The sequence below is a fragment of the Meleagris gallopavo genome, chromosome 1 (assembly GCF_905368555.1).
Source record: "Meleagris gallopavo chromosome 1, MGAL_WU_HG_1.1, whole genome shotgun sequence".
Classification (NCBI taxonomy): Eukaryota; Metazoa; Chordata; class Aves; order Galliformes; family Phasianidae; genus Meleagris; species Meleagris gallopavo.
Genome location: NC_139404.1, coordinates 151,311,675 through 151,336,991, shown reverse-complemented (window position 1 = coordinate 151,336,991; position 25,317 = coordinate 151,311,675). Strand labels below are relative to the sequence as shown.

General features: G+C 37.8%; 1 long non-coding RNA gene across 1 annotated transcript in view; it reads right to left on the bottom strand.

Moving 5' to 3' along the window:
• Window positions 1-25,317, bottom strand: part of LOC146545707 (uncharacterized) — a 98,795-nt gene that overhangs the window by 60,659 nt on the left and 12,819 nt on the right. Inside the window, exon 2 of the long non-coding RNA XR_014880886.1 lies at window positions 20,203-20,243. This is a non-coding gene — a long non-coding RNA (uncharacterized LOC146545707). The remainder of the gene's footprint in view (window positions 1-20,202; window positions 20,244-25,317) is intronic.

Below are 25,317 nucleotides of genomic sequence, written 5' to 3'. Positions count from 1 at the left end.
ATTACTTCCAGTAGAAAAATCTACTTTTTATCATCACTTTGTGTAGTTATTTTGAAATTCGTGGCCAACATACTAGAGTTCCATTAGGGAATATACGACTACAACTTGATTATAACCACATTACTTTCTGGAATCCAATGAAGAGCAAAGAAGGCAAGCTAATAAAGCTATAATGTAAATGGGTTAAGTTTTTACCATCGTGGTTCCTCTTTTTACTGTTTGCCACGGGAATGGCTCTGAACTGCACTATTTCCCGTTTTCCTTCCCACAAACTGGCACAGAGACAACAACTGGAATTTTAATATCTAGTATAGTGCCTGTAATCATAAGCAATATTTTTTTTTCTCCAGAATGTTGTGTTTTTGGAAGATGGGTCTTTTTAGTTCCTCATGTCAGGCCAATAAGGCCACAGGAGGAGGGAACAAGGTGGATGGTTGGAAATTGGAATTAGAACACACCCTAATGTAACTTTGCTAAACATTTTCTTCATGGATTTATGTGACAAAAAGAAATTTGATAAAGCTCCCAGTCTGTGGTTATAGTCTGTTACTGTGATTCTTGATAAGCAAAGAGTTTAAACTGAGTGTGGAATGCTGGATCAGGTTCAAAGATTTGCAGGAAAACAATAATTAAAACAGAAACAGAAACTCAAAATAACCCAAACCTGAAGGAACCAGGTGACTGTAATTTGGACTGTAAAATTCCAGACATTATTAGATGATATTTGGCACTAATTTGTATTCAAGAAATGAGAATTTAACCCAAAGTATATGACTTTTCTTAATTTTGGAAAATAATTCAAATAATGTCAGTGTTTAAACTTCTGAAGGCTGTTTCTCTTCTGAATTGCAATAAAACCAGAAACTTCTGAATATTTTTCACAAAATTCCTTTTTTTTTTTTAATTTAAAAAGTTAGACTCTTAACACTCATGTTTATTCCTTTCCCTCTTTCCTTTTGTGTCTCTTGAATTTGAAAAAGTATACAAGTACTAGCAAAATAAATAATGCTGTAATTTTTCACTGGAATTTCACAGTTCCCTCTGTCCTTTTTGAGGGGAAAAAAGAAAAAGGAAGAAAGGAAAGGAAAGGAAAGGAAAGGAAAGGAAAGGAAAGGAAAGGAAAGGAAAGGAAAGGAAAGGAAAGGAAAGGAAAAGGAAAGGAAAGGAAAGGAAGGAAGGAAGAAGGGAAGGGAAGGGAAGGGAAGGAAAGGGAAGGGAAGGGAAGGGAAGGGAAGGGAAGGGAAGGGAAAGGGAAGGGAAGGGAAGGGAAGGAGGAAGGGAAGGAAGGGAAGGGAAGGGAAGGGAAGGGAAGGGAAGGGAAGGGAAGGGAAGGGAAGGGAAGGAAAGGGAAAGGGAAAGGAAGGAAGGAAAGGAAAGGAAAGGAAAGGAAAGGAGAAGGAAAGAAAGAGAAAGGAAAAGAAAAGAAAAGAAAAGAAAAGAAAAGAAAAGAAAAGAAAAGAAAAGAAAAGAAAAGAAAAGAAAAGAAAAGAAAAGAAAAGAAAAGAAAAGAAAAGAAAAGAAAAGAAAAGAAAATACACTTTGGAATTAAGGCAAGAATTATATCACTTCCTAAAAGTCAAATCACTTCTAGAACACTTCTTAGAAATATATTGGTGGTCATTGAGTTTAAAGTAGTCAGCAATTCTGACTCAGTAGTTAAAGGAGAGACAGTGTGCTTCTACCTGATGGGCAATTCAGCTCATGGAACTTTCGCATTATTGATTTGAAGAGCTCTCCAGACAAAGAAGGACTAGTTAAGATGACTACAGGTAGTGTCATGTATTCGACCCTAATGTCATTTGTTTGTTTGATGGTCACAGTTTTCTCCCCTCTTGACAAATGTATAGCCTACTAATCCTTCAGATGTCCTCCACTTAATGGGGAGTCTGTAAAATCTCCATAAATATCTCTCTGCTTTCATATCTTGCAGGATCTTAAAACCACAAAAAAGAACAGACTCAAACCAGAAACAGAGTAGCAAATAGATAAACTGCATAGGCTGTGAGGTTTTCACTTTTTTTTAAAACTTATAATTATTAATTGTTAATAGGGCTTGAGCACTGAACTCACTTGAGCTTTCTGAAAACACTTCAGACGTGGTCCTCACACTGCATAGCTGAAATTCAGACTGTAGTTAATCACAGTACAGCAAAAAGAGTTGAATAGAACACAGAAAGTATAAATGTAGTAGTTTAGAGAACATATAAAACTATATATGCTAAAGGAAATAGCATTGTTTTGATTTAGGTGATGAATTTATAATTTATTTAGTAAGTTGTTGCCAAAAACCATTGGCTTGGTCTGATACACCTCTACATTTATAACATAGAAAACAAATAATGGTCCTTGTGCCATAGGGTTTGCTATCTACAGTGTTTACATGATTATTTACTGATTTTTAAGAGGTGGCTGCAGAGTTCTGCTCCAGTACTCTGAACGTTACTTTGCAAATCTTATCATACACATTTTTATATTAATTATTTTTAAGTTGTAACCAACTTCCTAAAAGATTTTGGGGAAATAATTCATGGAGGATGAAATACCCTGGTATATTTCTCTTTGCTACAGAGACTCTTTCTAAGCCACATTGACAGTAGAGAGGCTAATGCTGTTAATACTGTTAATGCAGAAAATATTTCTCAGTTAAAATCAAAATGAGGGACATATTGAAAACCATTGGTGTGGAAAAGCAAAGAGAAAATGGTTTAATGCTGCTGTGTAAAGTGACAAATCTAACATTTCTTTAACATAAATAACATTTGCTCTCATGACTCAGCATTGCTGATGTGTGCTATTTGCAGCAGCCACCTAATGCATGTAAGTATAGTTCTAAATTTGGGACAATTTTTCACCATGAGTGAAAATAGACCAGAAGACTAGTAAAATTTAGTAGTTTTAAAATTATTCTTCAGAGATAAAAATAATTACTTTTGAAGAGACATGAACTGATACATTGCTGATTCTGTTTCTTTCCTCTCTCAAGCTGCCATACTCTAGGCAACTGCCTTCACACCAATTATACCACTCCTTCTCTGTCCAGTCAGTGGCAGCATCTCCTACACAGGGACATTTTCAAAAGGAGGACAGATTTTCAGGGACATTTCTAGTTCACAGTCTTTGTGCAATTCTTTCTCCTAATGGGGCTGTGGGTGATAACGCTGTTTCAAAACCAGGAGATAGATAACAGACACACCAAATTTTAAGTATGCTTCATAGTCTCTCATGTAGATGAATAATTCTAAGGATTAGCAGGAAAGAGAAAGACTTTATCTGTTGACCTACGTAACTTAGCATGATCATTAGCGCTGTGCTGACATCTACCTACAATCTGCAGGTGAAGGCATTGTTGATAGGGTTTTTGGGATCTTATTAAACCAGGGGGAGGAGAAAAGCAAGATTTCAGTGCTTTCACTGGATTTCAGAGAAATCCATCAGTTGCTCTGAAAGTAATACCTCCTATTTATTTCCATGGAAACTACAGCAGATATAAAGAGCACAATAATACTACTTGATAAAAAAAAATCTCAGCTACAAAATGCTATTTTTCAACATAATCACCACCACTAGTTGTGCATTTTCGCCAGCAATGGACAAGAGCCTGCATGCTGCATTCACAAAAATCTGCACCAGCAGAGGTGACCCACTATCACTGTCACTACTGTTGAAACACAACATTCACCACCTCACTGTGCTCACATCCACTGCTGAATCTCCATAAATGCCCAAGAAGTGTCAGTGAATATCAATGGGTGCCATTTTCTTCCTCGAGGAGGAATTCAGTTGCACCCCTTTGCTTCATCTTGCACTTTCGTGTCAGGCACCATTTTGTCAGACTGCCCCTCTGCTGCCATGTGTTGCATGGCAACAAAAAAGTATTGTCTATTGTCTGGCTTGCAGATCTATGTAATACGTGAGGAAATGGGAGGAGACTGTGGAGGGGTTTTCACATTTCAAAGTTGGAGAAGAAATATATGTCTTGTATATATATATAGTGCAATTGTGGTGAAACTGAAGTTTTGTTATAAGCCATTCTTGCCATGTATTTTCAATTACTTGCATGTTTTCTTATCATAGGCTGTTTCTGAATGTCAACATTTACACTTTCAGGGAATGTTCAAGCAATCATTCAAAATAGAAAAATATATTAAAATATATGGCATCTACAAAAACTTTTTTCTTTCATCCTCTCCTCTTCCTCTTCCTCTTTCTCTTCTTCTTCCTCTTTCTATTCCTCTCCTATCCTCTCCTCCATCCTTACCTTGCTTTTCTAGGAATTCAAAACCCACCTACATCTTTCAAAATTACAGTTTCATACAGAAGTATTGATACCCTTAGATATGAGGGATAATGATCCTTAGAGATCTGATTACATGGAGCTAAATAAAAGGCTGCTTTATGATTGCTTTTTTAAAAACATAAAAATCATCCATTATATTTATGCAGTTCATGAGCCAAACTGAAGCAAACTAAAAGCAATAGCAGGAAAAAAAAGGCCAGCTAACACTCCTTTGGAGTGCATGAGTAAGAATTTTAAATGAGATCTGACACAAGGCTTAGCTGTATAGGGAGGGGCTCTGGTGGTATATTAGCCTCTTCACATTCACTTGGCATATCATATATTCCTACAGATCTTTTCTCCCCTCCCTCCAGTATTTGCTCTTTCTCCCACTACCCTTTTTCTTCCTCTTCTCCACCTTCTTCTGCCATTTATAGATGCTGATTGACAAGAACTAAATGGCATGCAGCCAGCCACTGAAGCAGCAGCTGGAGCTGGTGTTCTCTCAGTATAGACATTTAGAGATATTTTAAAATGCACTGTGCTGTAATAAATCAGCTTACTAGTTGACATGACTGTGGATAACACTATGTGTCTGCCTTAACCAAAAACCACATTTTGCTAAGACTGTGTCCCTATGCCTGGTTTTCTGCCACTGCTGGAGATGACTGTATGCCTTCCGCAGGTGTATGTCAGGCTGCCTGGCATTCTGATCCTGGTCCTGCGGGCACCTCCCCATGGGCACAAGTGTCCCTCGTGTAGAGCAGCCTTGTGCCTAGGACTGCGGCCCCTTAAGTAGTTACATGGAAGCAGGAGCCTGCTCCTCCTGCTGCACGTTATGAATAACTCTCACTGAAGTCAATGGGAATAACCTGCATCCTGCAAGGAGGAACTAGGGTCATATCTCTCTCAAACAATGAAGAGATAGAGATATAAATTTCAAAATATCATCTGCTTACAAATAAGAGGTAGGTAGGCACAGCAGGGAGAAACACTGCTGTACATGTGCACCTAGGCTGAAAAAAGACTTGCAGATCTGTTTTTCCAAGGTAACAACAACCAGTGCACAGTAAGCTCATAAATTAAAAAAAAAAAAAAAGAGACAGAGAAAAAAAGGAAATGGAAAATGCAAGATTAAAAAGAAAAGAGAAATAAAATCAAAACAGAAAAAAAAAGGAAAGAAAAAGGCAAAAAAAAAAAAAAAGGCAAACAACACCCCCCTCCTACCCCATCTTCTCTCCCCAGCTGTTATGCCCCTCCTTTGTTTTTGAAAAGGCCAGAATTACTCTTACAGAAGGTTTGGATCTTGTCAGCAGGCTTACTACTGACCTTTCTGGATAGGAAAAACAATATTGGTGAAGCTTATAGGAAAAGCAAGAATAATAATAGTGCTAATCATTGTTTAATCAATGAAACACACTAATTTCACATATTTTTAAATTGCCTTTGCCACCTCTCATACAATATGTAAATCTCTATGAAGTCAGAGAATGAGAATCCTATGGTACCTAGTGCTTTCAAATCCACTCACACGTCAGTGAGAACTTTGTGGATGGAAGTAATTTACAGCTGAATGCTTAAAAGATTTATTTGGTTTCCTAGATGCACAAAGACACCTTTCAGGAAACATAAGGCTGTCAATAAGTTTTCAAGTTATCAAATTTCTGTAAGCTTAAGTTTTGCTTACAAGCATTTTAGTTATGTCACCTGTCTTAAGAGAGCACTTAGTACGGCCAATCTGAAAGAGGGCTAAGGCAAGGATTCTTTCAAAATAACTTATCTATTGAATAATTGGGATCACATCTTCTGGGTATTCTGCTAGAGGGTTTTCCTAACTGCTGTACACATTGTGTTGTGCAGCCTGAAAATTCACCACACCTTCAGGAAAGAAACTTCTGGTTTTTGGGAACTCATTCACAGGAAAATCTCACTTCTATTCAATGGCAAAACTACTCCACACATCAGTGAAGCTGGAAATATTTTTGTTATTTTTGCAGAAGAATTCACTTTGCCTAATTCTAAGTGCCTAGGAGTGCAAGGAGAAAGTCCTAGCCCCTTAGAAGCCAGAGGACACCAGACAGGTGTAGCTATTCCCCGCAGATTGGCAAGAGTGCTATGTTACATGTCTTAACTGAGCTCACATGGACACTTAAATGTCTTTCTTTGCTAAAATACTAAGGAAAGACATATTTTTATCTTGTTTTTATAAAGCATAGGGAAACGCATGGCTTCTGCCTCCACCATAAGTATGTGCCACATTCATTAAAAGCAGCATCTGGGTTTAAATCTGGTTAGGAAGAAAATCAAATCTGCTGTCAGAGCCTGGAGGTCCTTGCGAGAGCTTATGGAAATCAAATGAATTTTATTGAATACCCATTCCAAATAATCTATTCATTTTGCAAGTTCCAGTTTTAAAATCAACACACAGCTGGAGGGCCAGATTGACTGGTAGGCTTTGGCTGTGCTGCGCTGCTTTGGTGGTGTCAAGCAGCTGTAAACTTGAATTAACTGGGCTGGTTGGGGTTGGCTCCCTGTCACGTTTACAGCTGCTTCCACTGCCAGTGCAATGCAGAAAGTCAAAGCAGAGTTGTGCGTCCCTTCTCACAAGTGTGCTGGACAAGAGAGTGTGCAGGAAGTCACCAGCAGTAAGGAAGTATCACTTCTAATGCGAAACAATTTTACAAAAGCAGTGGGAGGAAAATATATATTTTTTTCCATGCTGATATCATTGAGCACTCCTAAGAAAGAGAAATCAGGCAACTAAAACTTCTCTGGAGTATTTTTCCAGGTTTAGTTACTATCACAGACTTACTGACTTGCTCTCTGCTACTTCACTAGTCTAAAGCAAAAATGATGGATCATGATGGGAATTAGTTTCAGTGTGTGCTAATGGTATTAAGTTTTACCTCTAGCTGCATCTAAAAGCAGCTCCTAAGGAATTTTAATATCTTTGTTCTTCCCAGGAATGTCTTGTTAGGAGGTCTGTATGTTTTATGAATGGAGACACGCAGAACAAATGTCTATTGACAGACAAGGACAGAAGGTGAACGTGGGGAAAAATCTTGTCCATTCCATGGCAAAGGACAAACATGTTGGTACATGCATTAAAAATGAAGTAGCAGTACACTATGCACTTTATTTTAGTTTAACTGTGAGTGTGTTTCAACCTGCAGCATGCTCTACTTGGCTTTCTTTTTATGTCCAGTAGCTGCTGCTTCATAAATAGCTACTGACCTCCCCAAAATTTAGTTGCAGCATTCCCACTGCAGACAGTTGGGTCACTTACTGTTAACGAGTGTAATAGATAATAGATGTTAACTCCAGCATGTTGCAATGTTTCAGCAGAGTGCATTCCCTAGCAATGAACACAAAGTGTCACTGTGACCACACACTAATAATTCTATGAAATGTAGAAACTTTTGCCTAATTTTGAATTTTTTTGCTTGTTATATGTGTGCTCATTTGGAACTTCCAGCATTAATTATCTTTGTTCCAAGTTGGGCCAGTCTGGAATTCTAATTACCTTCATTTGTAAGATTCAAATCTCCGAGGTCCTAGTGTATTTTGGAGCTGAGCTTTGGGCTGTACATAATCAAGGCAGAAAAGAGATAGGTGGCAACATTGTACATTTCAATTGCCTTGTTTGATATGCCCCTTCTGTAGAATAATGAACATCGAAGAAACAAATTGTTCTGTCAGAGTCAATATCAACCCAATGCCCTGAGCTGCTGGTCACTAATGTTTCCTGTACTTAATCAATGTGCTACTGGAGATGTTCTGTTCAAAACAGTTAAAGTTAAGCAGCAGCAGATTTGGCAACAGGACTGGAAGAGCAAGTGAGAACATCCACAGTTTGGAGTTCCCTTCCTCCAGGGAGGAGACAAGCAAAATAGAAAATGGAGTCCTTAAAAGAAAACCCTGCAAAGAAACAAGATGACTGCCAGGGTGTCCTGTTGGTAGAGGGGGCAGAGGTGACAATTTTGTTTTTCTCTAAAATGTTTTGTTAAAAAGATGTAAGCAAATGATGATTTCTACAAGAAGGCCTTCAAGGAAAAAGGACATTCTGGGTTCTGACAATTATAGCAAAACAATATAACCAGGGTGAGAGGTAAAATGTTGAGAAGAAGCCAATCTTCATCCCCAAGTTGTAATCAGAAATCTTGAATTGACAAAAACTGTTGGTGCGGGTACCAACGTTCAAGGCAGGAGGTTATCATTTTAACCGAACTGCACAATTAAAGTGGAACAAGTAGGGAAAGTTTTGTAATGAGACAGCTTTGAAATCATGCCCATAAGTAGCTTTTGAAATGCTTAAGGGAACAAACAGAAAATAATATCTGAGCAGTAAAAGGAGTAAAGCTGATTTATGCCTAACAAATTCAATGGGCAATTTGTCCAGTGGGTCTTAGTGGCATAAATCTGGACAGCTGGAGGCTACCTATGAGCATGAACTCACAAAAACAGAAGATACAGCTTTTCTCACTAAAAATTAGAACTCAAAGAAACAACACTTCTGGGTTAATATCCAGAAAAATGGTGAGAAGAGACTATTAATACACTTGTTTTCCTTTCTGCACCCTGCCTAGACAGCAGGTTGAGAGCATCCAGATCTTTCAGCAAAATAAGTGTAAGTCTATGTTGAGTGAAGGAAAGCTCTGTAGAAAAAACTATACTTTGAGTTGCTTAACTGAAAGTGGAGTTTTAGGAAACAATAAAGATATCACAAAATAGTGATGGAGCAATCCTTGTCTTGAAAATCTCGCAACAGTGGTGGAATGAAGAGGGGGAACATGGAAAATTTGTACTTGATCTATGAGGATATTCAAAGTGGAATAGAATAGAATAGAATAGAATAGAATAGAATAGAATAGAATAGAATAGAATAGTTCACTTGGAAGGGACCTCAAAGTTCACTAGTCCAACTGCTTGACCTCTTCAGGACTAACCAAAAGTTGAATCTTAATAATGAGGGCATTGTCTAAATGTCTCAAGAATACAGATAGGCATGGGATGTCAATTAACTAACTAACTTTAGCAATACAAAGATCAGTTGTTTGTAATTTAAAATAGATTTTTATGCTCTCTAAAGTTGACTGAAATAAATAAGCTTTTCCAAAAGTTAGTTATCCCTGGTAGTTTTGATTGATATTGTAGAATGGGAGGTGCTTATCTTTCTCTACTGATACCCAAACCTAGGTCAGCTGGATCCCATCTTCTGTTAATTTTCAGGGAGTTCCTCTGTGACTCTTTGTAGTTTTGTTTTGATTTAGGGGTTTGGTCCCTTTTAATCAGATGGATTTTATTGATAAGAATGACTGGCAAAACTTTTCAGAAGACTATTGGTTACAAAGCAAAGAATGAGGATGAGAGTTGGATAAATAATCCATAGTAGGCTAATCATTTTTTTTGAACTGGGATTTGTTCTGAGTTTGCTTTATTGACAGAGTGTATGAGATGATTAGCTCCGTGGGGTCACAGAGTTTGACAGATATTTTGTTTTGAAAATAAAGCATTTATTCTATTTAAACAAAAAGTTGAGACAACAATTCATGCTAAATTTTCTGACTTTAGACAACTTTGTCACCAACAAATTTAATGGGAGCATGAAAATTCATGTGAAAAATCTATGAATTTAGCTCTAAACTTATTCTTTCACAAAGGTTTGAAAAAAAGAAGTGTATTTTTTTAACAATTGTTCCTTAAGCAAACTCACTGTTAGTTGGTTTGATAAACAAAGAAGCAAGGATCTGAACTAACCCAGTAAAATGGGAAATACAAAGGCCGAACTCCTCTTCACCCTGGAGAATTGCAGAGTTATTCACAATTATTATGCCAACTTACATACCTCTGAACAAACATTAAAATCCAATTCTTTCATCAGCTGTGGAATAATAGCAGCTACAACCAACACAAGAGCAAAAAGAACTGTTGCAGATTCCCAGGACAGAGAATGAAATTAAGGAAACAGTATTTGTGTTGGAAAGCGGGAAAGCCTATGCCCCCAGTGGATTTACTGTAGAATTTTTAAATACATTTGAAAGTGAAATCATATCAGCCTTACAGGACTATGTCACCAAGCTTTTGAGAAAGGATCGCTCCCAGACTCCCATAGGGAAGCAACCATCTTTCTGCTTCTCAAACCAGATTATGATCCTCTGGAGGGGATATCTTTTCGATAATTAAGGTTACAATCACAGTCTCATTTTACAGCTGATTTTGATCTTCCATGTGAAACTTCCATATGACTGCTTGATGAAGTCACACAAAGTAACTAGAGAATTTGATCCAGTCTTACATAAATATACATTAATAACGTATTTTTAATCACAAGTTTAAAACCACACATATGCACAATTTTTTCTACAAGTGGATAAAGAAAGATTTCTCTTACACTGCCTAAGCATTGTTCAGAAACAACTGCCTTATCTTGCCAGATACTTTCCTGCAAACAGAAGGAGAAAGGCACCTTTGGCTTACTTACAATGACTTAACGCTTAAAAAAATAACGTGTCCAACTGAAAATACAGAAAAGTTTTATTTAACCAGACTAAATGTTCTCCAACTAGCTTAAGCAATGATCACACCAAGATAGAATTTACACTTTCATCAAGAGTATACTGTATAAACTTTGGTTAAATGAACAGTGGACAGAACTGCTACGATAACCAGCAATTCTTCTCACCCATTCTAAAAATTAAACACAATAACATGTTCCCTTATCTTGCTTCAAAATTTCTGCTTCTCAATAAAAAGAACACCATTTATCAGTTTCTTTCTGGTTATGGGCTACACCTCTGGCTGACAAATCTCACATACAGTCCCAGCTTCACTTAAGCCAATGAATCTGCCTCCTATATTTTTGGTGACTGTAAGAAAAGATTATAAGACCTCACATCTTCCTGTCATTGATAAAATTTTCTACTACCATGGAAACACATATGTGAACAGAAAGGATTTTTGAGAATTTACCAAAGATTATCCTGCCAGCACATGGTATAATGTCCTCAAGCAATTTAAAGCAGGACAGAGAGTATCTCCTATTTGTCCACTTACTAACAGCCCTCTTCTCCCTGAGGCCCTTGGAGGCAACCTCTATTAATTGTGGAATGATTTTGACATGATGACTCTCAAGGATATTTGTAATGGAAGAATATTTTGGCCCTTTGAGAGATTAGTGAAATATATGTCATACACCAAAACAACACGTTTATAGATATTTACAAATAAGACATTATCTGTGGGAAATAAATTGAGGAATTTTTGTACCCCTGAGTTCATTCCCTTAGAATGCTAGCTTTTAATTATGGATAAAGACCGTGAAAAGAATCTGCACTTGATATCCTTTTAGGCTGAATAAATTCAGAGGAGATAAAAGCTAAGACCAAGTGCAAAAGCGATCTGAATCAAGAATTCTCTGATGAAGAATGGATTGAGATATGTAATCAAACAAAAACAATCTCCATTAGTGTAAGACACAAATGTTTATATTTAATGTTATTCATAGAATATGTATGACTACAGAAAGTATGCGCAAAGTAAATAGTGACAGTGATGATATACGTTTAAAATGTAATTTTGAAAAACAGCCTCAGCATGTGTGATTGGACTCAAAGTATGCTGTGTCTCTAGCAAAGGTTGCAGAAGTTGTCAGGGCTGATGTACAAATGTATAAGCTTCTTTCATCAGCTTGCCTCATTCTCTGTCAGGCCTTTTTTAGACAGATTCAAAATCACATTTGTGGACCTTGTGTTGCCTGCTGCTAGGGCATTTCTTCTGAATTGTATAGCAAACACCATTGTCTCTGTTTGTGGGAAGGGGGATAGCTGGCAAAAAACATTTGATTTTGGGAAAAACAAAACAAAACAAAACAAAACAAAAAACACTAAAGAAGAAGCCAGGAGGTTCCTTATAATATAGTGATAAAATATGGAAGGTCCTAATGACTGGCCTGGAATCAAAACAGAAAATCTGATTTATGAAGGAGGACATTATCATCTACACCTATAACAAGAAAATAAAAACACCTATCAAATAAAATAAGTCCATACACATTCTAAGTTAGTTTTGTTGTGAAAATATTTTATAGAGATCCAGCCCTACAGCTTTTCTACATAGTAAACTCCATTTGCTGCATTTTCACCTAAAAAAAAATCAGTTCCTGACATGCAGAAATAAGGACAAGATGTGAGGGATGTGGTTTAATTTGTCTGTGACTTTATTGACTGAACTCACCTGGGAATCCTACAGCAATAACATACGCAGTGCAGGTCATCATCTCTTCTTCACTTGTTTCCACATATTTGGGGAGAGCTGTCACTCAGAGCTGGGACCCCACTGCCCTCCCCTGTGAGGAAGGTTAAGAGGCTGTAAAGAGGGCGCTGCCTATTTGCCACTAGAGCCTCTTTTGCCTCTTTGGCAGATTTCTCGTTGATTTGCTTCAACTCAGGTTGACTGAGAAAGCAAATGCCCTGGGGAACAAACACAGGCACTGGTCACCTGCCACCAGGGAACACCAGCAATTAGCTAGGCTGTCCCGTTCAGGTTCCCAGAGAGCTAATCATTCTCACATGAGCCAGAAATACAAATGAGCAGGTAGAGCCTTCTCCCCAGGATGGCTTATATATCCCATGGATTACTATTTGGTTTTGGGTTGTGTAAGAGCCATTCCCATCCCTGCACATATCTACTCCCTTCACATCTTGTGGTTCTTCATGTCCTGCTCATCTGTTCAGACCTCTTAGTCTTAGAGCACACTGCCCCTGCTATCCTTACAAACATCCTGACGTTCTCACAGCACTACCTTTCAACTTACAAACCTCACTATAAACTACTTCTGGCATAGAAACTCCTTTCAGGGGAATCCTACTGAACTGATGAATAGATTATCCAACATTCAAGACCCACCTCCTATCACTTAATTTGTCTTTAATAATAAATAAGTTCTAGCCAGGAATGAGGAGACTGCTGTATCCCCAGCTGTCTTAGTCAATGTCTGAAATCCAGCCAATTTATTAAGAATATGCAGAAGTACCTGCTGCCTCTAAACTGCACAAAATATTTCAGGGATGGGAGTGAAGATGGAGCAAAAATTCCCCATTTCTTTCACTGGCACCTCTCTCAACCAGCAGTTGAGTTGTATATGTTGGGTTGCAAATATTTTTAAATCATCCTTTTCTGAAGTATCTACCAGAAAGACTGGAGCTAACTCAGTGTCTCCTATGTAAAGGAGTAAGAGCATACCTTTAATCTTCAGGGTCCCCTTGATGGAAATTTTTGGACCTCTGCTGTAGGCACACAAGATGCCTCAGTTTTCCAGGTGTAGATTAAGGCCTTACCTACATCTGCACAGGCATCTCAAACCATTCAATTTTCATTCTCAGTTTTGACAGAGAGCTTAGCTGAAGCATTTTCTTCTCTTAGGGCTCAAGTCATATATCCAAACATAAACGACTATTACCCTTTGAAACATTCTGTGACATTACTGCTGCAGCTCCAGAAGGGCAAAGGATTTCTTGTGTTATAGCTAGTAAATCTAAGAGGATTTATTCAATACTATGGAGTGACTCAAATACAGTAGACAACTCTACAGGCAGGTGAATTGATTTTTTGCTATCAGCAAGTCCCTAAACTTAACAACTGTTGCAGTATCTTCCGCTTCTTTTTTTTTTTTTTTTTTTTTTTCCTGGATCTTCATTTTTGCTTTGTACACTTGTAACTTGGTTTCTCTAAGTGTAGATTTCTCTTTATAGAGATTTAAGTGAGTTTCTTTATACTTCTCCATAAGTACTGCATCTTTTGCTTGGTTTCATACAGAGACAGGTAGTAACCTTTGGGGATGTTTGTCTTGCCATATAACTATTCCATGTAATAACAGATCTCTCAGTAGTCTCTGATCCCTGTTTCTATATTCTTTCTTCAAATCGGATTCTAGATACTGAAGCTGAAACACTACTTTCTGAGCTGATTTTTACAACTTTCATTTCAGTTTCTTGTGCCACAGCTCTCTCACCTGCTGTAGGGTTACTGCCAGAAGCTGATCAGTCCCAGAATGGAGAATCCAAGATGTTGTAGGTTTCTATCCTTTCCAGATTGCACAGGGCAAGAACAAAATAAGCCCTGTTAATTTCTGTATTTAATTTTTTTGTGTGTGCTGAAAGTACTTCCCCATTTTCTCTATACTACTATTACTCGTGGTTAACTAATAGTCCAGAGCTCCTACACACATAGCTTCTGTCTCTGAGCAGAGTGAACAAACAGTAAAAAACTTCAGTGGAAGTATCAACCATGCACGCCCATCTCCTAGGAAATTTTACACTTAATTTCTTCTTTGAGTCCCACTGCTGTTGGATCTCAGTCATCACTGTGAACTTACAGGACATTTCAATTAGCTCTCCAGCTTATCTTGTAGGGGCCCCTGACTCCTGGAAGAAAGAAGCCTTTGCATCATATGCAAGTTAGTAGGTTCCTCTGCTGCCTCCCTGTAGGCAGCTTCTATATTTGCTTTATTCCCGATGCACTGAGCACCATTTGATTCCCTTTTCTCCTCCTCCCTTCCTATATTCCCCCAGGCAGACCTCAGCTCAGACAGTCTCAGAAAGTGTATCTCTATTTTTCTCAATTTTCAGGCAAATTTTCTCCCTCTTCACTGTTTCTGTTCCCACTGAAGCTAGCTAGAGATTGGCCATTTACCCAAGCCAACAGGGAATGTGAAAACCAAGAGCAAAGCCTAATGAAGCTTGGAGAGAACAACCATGTTATGCCTAATTGCATTCAGGATTTTTCAAGCATTTTCCTTCCATAACTCACATTGCAACAGCAAATTCATTGGAGGTATGCTCTGCTGACTGATGTACCAGTTATGGCTTACATGCAGGTTTCCATCTAGTGCTGCCCTCTGACCTGGATGCTTGTGATAGAGAGGAGAGAGATGCATGTTGGCTTAACAACAGCCAGTTTCAAAGCTCATTGAAATGGGAAACTTTCTATTGATGTCTGTGGAGTTTGAATGAAACCCCAGAGCAGACATTTGCAATTGACATAGCTTTGCTCACAATTTACTATTCTCCTTAGTAGGGATTTGAGGTCATTTTTTCCCTGAACGACTTGGGGGCTGAAGAAGTTTTCTTCCTCCTCTGAGATGTTTAGGTCTGTTTAATATAAAGATTGGCTAGCAATCTGCCAGCACAAAAATGACTAAAATGCTACACTCACCTATCAAAAGTACCAGAGCGCTCTAAAGAAATGCTTGGGGGCTGCCAATATCTATTTATGTTGGAGATGTCCATGGCATTCATAATGTACAATAAATAAGAGCAGTCATTCCAAAACACTGTAATAAAATGTTCACCACTTAAAAGTAAATACTAAGCAAAATGATCTGCTGCATTATTACTTTCATGCAAAGATCTTCATAATTGCTACCATAATGAAAATGTCTTTATAAAATATATAATGGCTTTTAATAAGATGACCCTCCAAATATAAAATGTTTACACTGATCTACTGGAATTGTTTTGCTGGAAAATAAAAATGTTGAGAACTCCTTCCCAAAGAGTGACAAATAGTAGACTGCTTTTCAAAACTTACTAGTTTTAATATAATGCTTAATTCCTGGTATATGGGTTAAAGAGATAAGGCTGCCAGCAGCTGCTGCCTACCACAGTACTTCACAGTTACATGATAAAATGTTGTTGTTAACATTGCAATGCTGTAAAGCAAGGTTGTAGAAACATGGACATGTACTGATGACAAATTTGCCTTTAAATCTTCTTTGCTAATATTTATAGGCATGAAATCTTAAAGCACCTTTAATGTGCCTATAATCCTGCCCATTTGACAGCTTTTACATAATTTTCTAGGGAAAGGTGACCTGAACATCCCAGGCTGTTGACAGTGCAGCTGAAATGGCCCTCCAATAAATGAAGCAGGATTATCCAGACACTACGGCAAACAACAGCTCATAATATGCATCAAGAAATTTCCATAGTACATCAGATCTTTGTCTTCAATGACACATGGATCATGACGGGATTTCAAGAATACATTTCCCTAGACATCTGATAAGTTTTAATGCAAAAGTATAGCATAAAAGGCTCCCTTCAGATAGGGTTTTTTTTTCCCATATTAGAAAAATTGCTTTCAATCTAGAAAACTAGAAGCATATTTTTAAGCTGAATTATCATGTTAACTTATACTGCTTAGCGTATCTGTGGTCTTTGATGTTTTGAATGAATTTATGAGTTTATTCAGTTAAAATTATAAAACATTATAAGAAATTTTTTTTTGCCACTTTGAAAGTCACTATTGACAGTAAACAAGTCTTCAGGAAGGCTATGATAAAACTATGCAGAAGTTTTTGCTGCATCTCTTATGCTTCTCTCTAAAAACACCTCAGACAAAATGCTATCTATATGCCTCCTAGGTTTACACGATAATGTCAAGAAAAGGTTTTGATGCCTGCTGCCAATTCATATCAAAGATGTCATGTGCTATAAATTTAGTTTATATTGGTGTAATTATCAGTGACACGGCCAGATTGTATTAATATTTCTGCTCTTGTTGCTTAGCCTAGGTACTTAACAATTTGAATGCCACAAAATATCAATACAGATGCTTTATGGCATCATGCCAGAGCAGCCTGGGGACAAGTAGGGTAGAAGTGGTTGACAGTTTTTGCTTGAGTATGGAGTTTGTTTGGTCTCATAAGACATTTATGAGGTCAATTGGATGTCATTTAAAATATCAGGAGAGAAACATATTTAAACTACACACTGTGTTCCACTAGGAACACTGAACTCTGCAAAAATACATAAAAGACATTGTGAGATCTTCATAGATAGGAAAGAAAAAAGAAACAGGACTGAGGCTGACAAGAAAGAGATCTTCCCCAGAGTAATATCTGTCCCTTTGCCACTCTCACAAAAGAAATTAGGCAAAAAGAAAAACAAAGTCACAAACAAACACACAAAGCTTTGAAGCCAGCAAACATTAATTTTCATCTAAGACAAGGTTTGTACTGATTGTTTAGATCCTTACCTAACAGCAGAGTAGGACAAAGAAACACTGAGGAAAAAGCCTCAGGATATGTTTACCAGGATGCTCATTGATAATGGAATAGCAATGATCAATGATTAAGTAGAAAAAATGAAAGAACAGAACATTCCTGTACTGACTGATGACGCCATTAGACTGCCAGTCAGCAGACGAGGCATTTGGTCTTGTTCAGTCATTAGCTGATGCTTGTACTCATGGAGAAGACAGTATTTTAATCATCTGTACCTCAGTTTCTTCATCTATTAAAAAGTGAAGTGACTTCATTGTGAGTACTTCGACTATTTAGGGTTTGTAAGAGGTTGGAGGAGCCAAATAATGTCACCACTTATCATAAATGATTAGCATTTATCATTATAAATAGTCAGCAGTCAAATACTGACATAAATATACATAACTTATACATGTTCTAGGACTTCTGTTGCCTTACTAGGCTACTTTCTCTACCGCCATGCCTACTGCTGAATTTCCATTAGCATATATTTTACAGTTCTCCAAACATGGATATTTGGTTTTCTGCAGTACTTTATATAGTACTTCTAATCTCTATTAATCAGATTTCAACAGAATACCTGTATTCTCACTCATATACTATGAGTGATATTTTTCCCGCTAAGATTTTGTCAGCCAAAGTTAGGTGCCTGATCTAAGTCAGTCTCCTATAATCGAGAAAAAAATCAAGTGATTTTTATGACCATACAGAGCAGGTGCTTTAGGTGGGGAGAATTGTCCTCTAGGAGTGCCAGCCCTTCTTCAACAGCACACAATTAGACTGCAGCAATGAGTGCAGCAAATCTGCTTATGGCATTGAAGAATCATTCTGATTGAGGCATTTGTGTGGGATGAAGAAAAAAAAGACACTTGAGGTGAGGAATTTAACATCAGTGTCCTAACCTTTTGTATATTTAATGTCTATTTCTTACTCAGTGACGTTTTACTTAGAGATCTCCACGAAGAGAGATGACCCACTGAAGTAAAATGCTTTTATGGAATACAGGTTCATGTCTCCACTCTTCTTCATTTGAACAACAGATGAATCCAGGTCTTCCTCTTTTCAGAGGACTGTAAAAAGCAGCAGGATATAGACCCCCTAGCACAGATAGCAATATAGTTTCCAAAAATCAAAATCATACTGGTAATGATAAAGGAAAAAAAAATGATATTCCCCTTACAATTCTGTTTAACACTTCTACAGCAATGTATAAGATATTTCAGCACACAGATGTCAGGGGAATATATCTGCTTAGCTGACCTAGTTGCTATTGATTTGAGTACTAATTAAATGAACTAGACTGACTCAGCATTGCTATGGTGGTTTTGTAAGATATAGTAAAATCTTGATTCCCAAGGCTTTGCTGATACCAAGGTCTTCACAAAATTATTAAGAAAGCCAAACTGTCATGATAAGCTAAAATTTAATGACATTTCCTTTTGTTCTCTGATGTATAGTAATCACAAAAACCAAAACAATGATTTATAAGACATTCAGGAACACCAACAATTTTTTGGAGGCTGGTAACTTGATTTTTATTTTGCTGTGTTAGAGGATAGTATTAAGAGTACAGAGAAGTCACAAAATCTGCTTAGAAGACTGAAGAGGTTCTCAGCTACTTTTGCTCCTAGTTTGGAGAAAGCAGATATGATAATTCCCATGATGTGTAGTGAAAAATTGAAGACATCTGGATATACTTCTTGCCTGTGTTAATATAACATAGAAATCCTTCTATTCGCTGTCTCGCAACTTAATGTAGAACTGGTATCATTGACATGATAAATGAAGATACATCTCAGGGCTTTGGCAATTATTTAACTTATCCTAAATTGTACATTACATGCTTATGTATGGGACAACAGACATCCATTTTCCAAAGCAATGCAGAAAAGAGAGAAAACAGCTCAGATTATGATAAAAGAAACTTTGGGGGGTTTTGTTGTCATTTTACTTTTAATAATGATTATGAATTTGAATATATTCAAACAAGTCTTGAATAAATGCCCTCACCTTTTTCACTGGGGTCAAGGAAAGTAGCCTGCTAGAGAAGTCTTTACAAGGAAATTTTAGGTGCTTCAGTCTCAAAGCAGAAAAAATAATTTGGACTCTACTTCAGGTGCTTTGGAACTCGTATGTGACAGATCCAGAATGGCTGAATGCTGAGGTGGTTAGGGGTGAAGTCTTTTAGTGTCAACAGAAGAAGGGGATTTGGAGTATAGAGCACAGGACTATCTTTCTAATCTGTTTGTACAGCTGCTATAATGGAAAACTGCAGACCTGAAAGCTAAGATCAGACTCCAGTGTGTTACAGATTTTGTAATGGTAGGTTGTCTGAACAATCAAGAGAAAATAATTCCTCATTATGTTAGAATATAGACATGTTATACTTTGATGCTGCATGTGAAATTTCAGAATGACAGAATGAAGATTTCTGAGATTCCAAGGATACCATCCCTCATCTTGAAATAAAAAGATTATATTAATATTTATTTAATAGATCTTTCTTCACTTTAGTGATGATACTGTGAAAAAAAAAAAAGGCTGGAGAAGACATCATAGTGCAAAAATAATTATAATTAGGAATTGAGGGGTAGTAAATAAATCATCTTCTATATTGCTTTCTTCTTTTTCCTTCATTTTTGGTGTATTTTCATACACCATTTCCAGGATTCATTTGCATTCCAAGTGTTCTTATTAAAGCAACACCATTTATTCTACAATATATACAAGAGTTTCTATTTTTAAAATTCTATTTCAAGGCACGAGCTTGGCATACAAAGTCAAATCCCAGGAGCAAGTCCTTTCTTTCTACTTTAAAATATAAAAAATATCCATCTGAACAGTTTTACATTACATGAGGGGAAAAACAGAAGATGGTACTTACATGCACTTTCCCCCATGTTCTTCCCAACTGTAAAACAGCATCTGCATAAATGAAATAATAATAAAAAAAAAATTAAAAAAGGAAAGATGAAATCTTCCTCTTTTTCCCTGTAATTTTAGACATTTTAAGTACATATCTATGTATATTCAATGAACATAGAGAAAACTGAGTATAACCAACATAATAATTTCCCTGTGTAAATTTAATGCATATATAACATAGTCTTGTTGCCAAGTTAAATCATATTATTTTTTTTATGAAAGATCTGTACACTAAAAAGAAATTTTATCCATTTACTGTCATGCAGTTTGATCTTTGTAGTAGTAAGGTGTATAAAAACATAAATACAATTCTACCAAATGTGGGCTGCATTTCCAAAAAAAAGTAATAAAATAATAATAAGAAGAAGAAACAAAGGAAAAACAACATGACAAACCATACATAGATTTATTTGTTAAAATATGACTTCACTGCAAGTGAAGTTCCACTTGGAGTTAAAAACTTGTATTATTTTCATGTACTTAAGTGAATTTTAACCTTTTTTACAGTCTGGAGTAATTTCACTGCAAATATATTACATTAATTTCCTTGGAATATAGCAATTTAATCAGGCATATAATCTTCCATACAATCAGCAAAGGGGGAAGAGACGAGCAGAAGTTGTCACTGTTTGTGCTATAAGAAGTAAGAGAGATTCCCATAGTGCCCATACAGACTCAGCTGTCCCTGATAGCTGGTACTGCTATTCCACCATTATAGACAGATAAATCCACATGCAAGAGCTAACTTCATTAGCAACTGCAGTACAAGAATTTATTTAGGTGTTCAATGAGCCCACAAACTACTGCACTACCCAAGTACTTCATAAACAAGAAGGAACAATTTTCCAGAAAACTGTAAAGCTGGCAAGTATTATCTTTTTTATTTTTTATTTTTTAACCAATAAGTGGGCAATTAGTACAAAGAGTTTAGATGGCTGCATTTCTGAGGTGCTGAGTATCTTCCATTCATATTAGTTTCATCCTGAATTTTTGGCTCTTGGTAGCTCTTCAGGATCAAGTGAATTGAACCAGATTGTTGTAAAAGCCTGTGGCAAAGTTGGAACGGTAAGCCTGATTTTACACAGTTCTAATTGAATGACTTAGTGGAAGAGCATTTGTCATTATGCGGAGGATGTAAAGAGACTTTGGTGTTATTTTCAGGAAGAACCTCACATATTACCTCTAAGCACCACATGTAATGGCACATGAGTGAGTGAAATTATTTTTCAAATTTCTGTGAAGTGAATTCCGTCCCCAAAAATATGATTAAAAAAATGATAAAAAATATGATAAAACAATTTACACTTATTTTATTTCTGTTTTATTTGGATATATGCTGAACTCTGCTCTCAGAGCAGTGTCTAGATATATATTAAATAGTAGAAACTATGTACCATGATTGATACAGACTCCTTTCCACTGTCAACATGAGTTTACTTATACCTATGTTATCATTTTCATATTTTAAAGATTTTCTTCATGACAAAAAGTAAAACCTCCTGTTATATTTCATATTTAGGTGATAATCTAATTTTATTACACTTAAATCTGAGAAATTTTCCTTGAAAGCATAAGCTTGGATGAAAATTAAATGCAAGTAACAGTCTATACTGATTTATGTTGTGCATAAATTTCCTGGGGTTTTAGTAATATTTTTGTTCATTTGTAATTAACTATAATTATTTTATTTTAAAAGACAGTATAGTTCCAGCCTGTTTGTCACAGGCAGCAAGCAACTGTGGATTTTTATTTCATCTTTAGCATTACATTTTTTCTTAAAGTTTTATTTCTTTTGCACAAGCAAGATATAACTACAGGAAAAAACTTTCTAGCTATTCATGACTACATTTATATTCACTCTGAATTCTGTGTAGGTCACCTACTTAATGTGTTCAACAGAGGTGTCATAATTTCTACAACTTTTAAATCCAAGAGAGTGGTGCCTGATTCAAATTGCAGCCAGTCCAGGTTGTTGAGGGTTTTGTCTGCACAATCAAAAGACAGAAGTGATACATAATGCCTTATTTTTCAGGGCTAAAACACAACTGCAGGGTTGGTCTGACTTACCTCCAGGGTTGACATCTGCCACTATGCAGGTCACCACAGGCTTCCTTCAGAATCAGAGGAAGGCATTTTGTGAAAGGAATTAATTCCATTAGGTATAGGCACCTACTTCACATGGGTCATATCATGACCCGCATCTACTGCGTGTGTTAAGTAGATCTCCTCTGACAACTTTCAGTCAGAGGAATGTTCCTTCGTAGGAGCATTAAGTTAGATGTTGTGATTCCTTCTTTCACAAGGAGAAGATCTGGAAGCAGTCATTACTTTTGCAGTCATCCTGTAAGTGAATGAAGCAACTGAAGAGGACACAGGCCAATGGAAAAGCATGAGGAACAAGCAGTGGGAGCTAGAAGGCCTGGCTCAGCCCTATGCTCATTGTTGGCATAAACAAAACCTACTGGGAAGAATTCTGTGACTGGTGTGTCATGATGGATCATTCTGGTCAACAAGTTGAATGTGAGCCAGCACTGTGCCCTGGCAGAGCAAAGGGACAATGGGTGCAGCAGGCCCAGCACTGCCACTGGGTGAGGGGAGGGACTGTCCCACTCTGCTTTGTGCTGTGCACATCCAGCACTGGGGGTGGGGTTGGATGCCACAATATATGAAGGACATAAAACTATTACAGTGGCCAAAGGAGGGCTATAAAGATGGCGAAGAGTCTGAGGGAAAGATGTATGGGGAGTGGCTGAGGTCCCTGAGTTTGCTCAGCCAAAAGCAGAGGAGCTGAGGGGAGCCCTAATGGCAGCTGCAGCTCCTCACAGGGAGCAGAGGGGCAGCGCTGAGCTCTGCATTCTGTGACAGCGACAGAGCCAAGAGGAACAGGTCAAGGGAGGGACAGCTGGGTGTCAGGGAAAGGGTCCGCACCAGAGGGTGGTCAGTCATGGAACAGGCTGTGCAGAACAGTATTCATGGAACCAATGCCAGAGCTCAAGAAGTGTTTGGACAATGCTCTCAGATGTGGGATTTCGATTTTGGGTGGTCCTGTGTGGAGCCAGGGGTTGGACTTGAAGTTCCATGTGGGTCTGTTCTAATTCAAGGTACTCTATGATTCTATGATTCTAGGCAGAAAGGTTCTCCCAAGGTTGAACATGGAAGTTAAAATCACAGAATCACAAAATCACAGAATGGCCAGGGTTGGAAGGGACCTCAAGGATCATGAATCTCCAACCCCCCTGCCACATGCAGGGCCACCAACCTCCCCATTTAATACTAGACCAGGCCACCCAGGGACAGAAATCAAGGCATCTCCATTAAATATCTTTACCTGGAAGCAGTTGTGGTTGTGCCTGCATGCCAAGTATGCTCCTAGAAGTTCTCTTCCAGCTGCCCAGAGACTTCTGGAGTACACGGACACATTCAGCCTGGTTAACTGGCTATTAGGACAACAGAAGAGTACCCAAAGACCTGGTCTAGCTGACCTTTTGTAGCATATGCTGGCCCTCTAATGCAAGTAGCTACAAATAGTCCCTAATACAGCTGACCAAGTAAGTTTCCTAAGTTGAGGAAGATTCTGAGTACTTTTAGCACAACTCAGTCTCAAACATAATGAACAAACAGGAGTTTCGCTACAAGTAGTTCTTTTATCTGTGAACTTCTAAGCAATCAGATAACCTCATTGTTCTGTATCTGATTTAATATCAAGAATTGAAAAGAATAAACGCTCATTTTTTCCCTTACTCTTACCTTGATCTCTAATAAATGTGGACCAGAACTGCATACAGAATCTTGACCAGTGAGTTTTAGGAATGCCAATTCAAATGGCTTGTTTTAAAAAAAAACATAGTGGTATGCCCACACAGTGTATTCCTGAACAGTCTGTTAGGCTAAATCTAAGGATATTACTGATTTTTAACTACCTGTCATAGGCTAATTGTGAAGTAGTATTATACTATCAACTTCAGATATATGAAATAGTAGAAAGCTATTTAAACAAACCATTTTAGAGCTGTGGTACGTTGCTGAATGACAGTAGGAACAGCAATGAGAAGCTTTTTGCACCCTGTTCCTTGTTTGTACTACTAATTCAATCTGCTTCTCTTACAGGGGATATTGTAACTTGCTTTTTCAGGAGTCATTTCAAATTAAGTGTGTGGTTTGAAGCCAACATTGAGCCTTCCCATACAGTCATTAGAGATACAAAACACAAAGCTATCTGTCTTTAACGCATATCTTGGGGTGGGATGAATCACAATCTGCCTGCACCTCTCCCTCTGCCGATCAGAGCCTGAGGCTTAGAGAACAGCTCTAAGAAGTAAGAGCTCTGACTTAGCTAATTTTCAGTAAATTCAATCCCATACTTGGTTTTATTACAGCAAAAAGTGAAAAGGTAGTTCTGATGTAAGCAGGATCAATCCTACATCCTGTAAAGTTAATATCACAGAATCACAGAATCACAGAATTGTAGGGGTTGGAAGGGACCTCTAGAGATCATCGAGACCAATCCCCCCTGCCAAAGCAGGTTCCCTACACCAGGTCGCATAGGTAGGCATCCAGGAGAGACTTGAATATCTCCAGAGAAGGAGACTCCACAACCTCCCTGGGCAGCCCATTCCAGTGCTCCGTCACCCTCACCGTAAAGAAGTTCTTACGCACATTCGTGCAAAACTTCCTATGCTGTAGCTTATGTCTGTTTCCCCTTGTCCTGTCTCCACGTACCACTGAAAAGAGACTGGCCTCACCACTATGACCGCCACACCTCAGATATTTATAAACCTGGATCAGGTCCCCTCTCAGTCGTCTTTTCTCAAGGCTAAACAGACCCAGTTCACTTAGCCTTTCTTCATAGGGGAGATGCTCCAGGCCCTTCACCATCTTTGTGGCCCTCCACTGGATGCTTTCCAAGAGATCCCTGTCTTTTTTGTACTGGGGAGCCCAGAACTGGACACAGTACTCCAGATGAGGCCTTACCAGGGCAGAGTAGAGGGGAAGGATCACCTCCCTCGACCTGCTGGCCACATTCTTTTTAATGCACCCCAGAATGCCATTGGCCTTTTTGGCTCATGGCCAACCT